At 39.6% G+C, this 3,357-nt stretch overlaps 1 long non-coding RNA gene across 1 annotated transcript; it reads left to right on the forward strand.

Moving 5' to 3' along the window:
- The first annotated feature begins 301 nt into the window (after positions 1–301).
- LOC124667022 lies at positions 302–3,210 on the forward strand. The gene is made up of 3 exons (XR_006991129.1): positions 302–504; positions 632–735; positions 2,938–3,210. It is a non-coding gene; the product is annotated as an uncharacterized LOC124667022 (long non-coding RNA).
- Positions 3,211–3,357: the final 147 nt, after the last annotated feature.

Here is a 3,357-nt window from a genome sequence, read left to right on the forward strand (position 1 = left end):
AAGATATTAGAGAGATCAAGAGAGCTTTTAATAGTTGTAGCATTTCTTTTGTTGGGCGTGAAGCAAATCAAGCTCGCTCATCTTTGTGCTAAACAAGCTAGCGTTGATAGGAGGAGATGCCTGTGGATTAATTATAACCCAGGTTTTCTCAGTGACACTCTATCGAGTGATTGTAATCCTGTCGAGTAAGTAATAAAGCTCCCTGAATTCGCAAAAAAAAAAGTAAAGAGGGGAAAAAATAAAATACCCCTCACCAGGGCGCTCTTGTTGCAAACAAGAAAAATATAACAGGGCCCTCGCCTCCCGAGGAGCCGTCCCGAACTCCCAACTCCTCAGGCAGGAGTACCACTTCTCACACTCTCGCCCTGCTTCTAGCATTCCAGTTCCAAGTTTCCAAGCCAGCCAGCGCTCCAAACCTAGGTCTCCTGACTTACCTACCTACCGCCGGTGATCTTGATCTGGGAAAGGAAGCGTGTTGCCAAGACTGGTCGATTCCTCTTGTTGGTGAGCAACCCTGGTTTCCTGCATCGTCCTCTCTTTTCCCAAATTTCTTTTTTAAAAGTTAAAAATTGCTCTGTTTTCTCTTCACTGCGAGAAGCAATTTACCCAGGCATCTCTCCCTCCCCTGCAGATTTGTTTGCCGCGCTTGCTTTCCACTTTCTTCTTGGAAAGGACCGAGGGAACTAGCAGTCTGGACTCTGGAGCTGGAGTGACAAGGAAGATCTGCGAAACGAGGTTTGCTCCATGCATGTTTTCTCTCTGAAATGTATGAATTCGCCAGTAAATCTTGGAGTAGTCTTCAGTTATTTTAAGCATCAACACCCCTGAACTGAAGTTGGTAGTGAGAAGGACAGTCTGAGAAAGAAGGGTTGCTCCATGCCTTCCAGATTTCTTCCTTTTAGACAGATCTCTCTGAGATTCATGAATTGATTAGTAAACCTGCCAGCAGTCTTCGGTCTTTTAGTAGCATCAACAGCTCAATCATCCCGACGCAGTCAACTTATTCTAGTAGTACGGTAAACACACATCTCCTGGCGTTGGTAGTGGTGCAACTTAAATAAATGATTTGTTTAGGCTAACCACATCCGTAGTCAAAGTAGCTCTCTGGAAGGCAGATCTGTATCCATGCTCTCCTAAACTGCTAGCAAAATATTCTCCACCAACCAGATACATCTTTGCTCGGAGATTTTCTGTACAAATTTGGTAGAAAATTCGGAATCCTAAGATTTATCACTCAAGTGTGAAATTCAGTAAATGAACTCTATTTTTTGAGGCAAAATTTGGAACTTTGTAAGTTGCAACAAAATACTTCAGTGTGTCTGTCAATCCTTTTCTTGTTAACCAGTTTGGGAACCATTTTTTCTTTTGAAACACAACCAGTAGGAAGTTGACTGCTCTCCATATACACTGTAAATTGCACGGACGTGTCAGAAATAAATCAGCTGCTAGAGTTTATGAAATCAAACTTCTTGGAATCGGAACACTGAATTATAAAGATGTTTGTAACTAGCCGTATGAAAATAGTGTCAGCACATTTGTCGTCAATAATACTTTGTATTGTTATGTTTACTTGAATTTATTAATATGAAGGATGCTAGGAGCTGAGTTAGAGAGCCTGTCAAGGTCTAAAGTATAATATACTTATGGAAATTTATTTTCTTAAATTTGATATGCTATCTTAGAGAGAGATAAGTTCCTGGTTGCCGACTTATTACAATTTTTCTTTTGCCCTTTTCTTAGAGAAAGCAGGCCAAGAACAGTCTGAAGCTTGAGTGAGAAGAACAGGCAGAGAGGTTTGTCCAACTCTCCGAGATTTGTTCATTTTAGATAAATTTCTCTGGAACTTACGGATTGATTAGTAATTTATCTAAAAGCATCAACAGTTCAATCATCCCAACACGGTCAACTTATAGAGGTGTGGTAAACATAGATGTCCTAAAGATGGCAGCAGTAAAATGATTTGTTTCCGAGCATGGATGCAGATGTGCCTTCAGTTTTTAAAAGCATCAACAGTTCAATCATCCCAACACGGTCAACTTATAGTGGTGTGGTAAACATACATGTCCTAAAGATGGCAGCAGTAAAATGATTTGTTTCCGCTACTTATAGTAGTACGCTTTAGCCTAAACAAATCATATTCAAATTGACCGTAGTATGTTGTAACCTAAACAAATCATATTTAAATTGACCGTACTTCTATAAGCAGCCAAAGAGCCTGCCTGGAAGGCACATCTGCATCCATGCTCTCCTGAACTGCAAGCAAGTTTTTCTCCACCAACGAGATGCATCTTTGCTTAGTGGTTTTATGTATAAATTTGCTAGAAGTTCGAAATCCTATAATTTTGTGACTTAAGTATGAAATTCAGTAAATAAAATTCTACTGTTCGACAAAAAATTGAAACTTCATTACAAAATTGTTCAATGATGTTGTCAATCATTTTCTGTTAACCAGCATGTAATCCCTTTTTTTTAACTGAACCAGTAGGAAGTTGACTGCTCCATATACACTGTAAATTGAACGGACGTGTCAGATATAAAGCAGCATCTACAGTTCATAAAATCAAACTTTTTAGAATCTTAACACTTAATTATAAGGGTGTTTGCAACTGGACTTATGAAGATAGTGTTAGCAATTTTTTTTCATCAATAGTCCTTTGTATTATTATGTTTTTCTGAATGTATTAATATGAAGGAGGGTAGGAGCCAAGTTAGAGAGCCTGTCAAGGTCTAAAGTACATGCTTACATTTGATATGCTATATCTTAACTCTTAGAGAGAGACAAGTTCCTTTGGTTGCCGATTTACCGTTGTTTCCTTTGTCCCTGTCTTGTTTTTGTACCTTGGGGAAAAATATTTTATTGATGATATGGCATCAACTTCTTTTGATTGCTGCTGTCACTTTTCATTCAGCATTGCTCACGCTGTTTTACTATTTCAGGCTACACGATGACAGTTATAGATTTCATAGAAGTGAGTGATGATTTTATTGACTTGACCAGCGACGAGGAGACTGTTCAGCAGGATAACATTGCAACTCAGCCCCAGGCGACGTTGCTGGATAGGCAGGCTGTGTTTGTCCTAGCTGATGAAGGAAAGCAAGATAGGCAGGCTGCATTTGTCTCTGCTGGTGAAGAAAGTCAAGAAGCTACTGAATCTGGAAATGCTTCGGTGGCTACCACATCTCTCTCAGTTATGGAAAAGGCGCCTCTGGATACGGCTGAATCACAGAATTGTCCTAACTCCCCAACATCAGCTCCACTTGCCAGTATATTTTTTATTCTCCCTCAGTTCAGTTCATCAGTTTTGTGTTTATCATGCAAACAATCCACACCAAGCATGCATTGTGGAAATTTCCTAT

Source organism: Lolium rigidum, chromosome 6 (genome assembly GCF_022539505.1).
Source record: "Lolium rigidum isolate FL_2022 chromosome 6, APGP_CSIRO_Lrig_0.1, whole genome shotgun sequence".
In the NCBI taxonomy this organism is placed as follows: Eukaryota; Viridiplantae; Streptophyta; class Magnoliopsida; order Poales; family Poaceae; genus Lolium; species Lolium rigidum.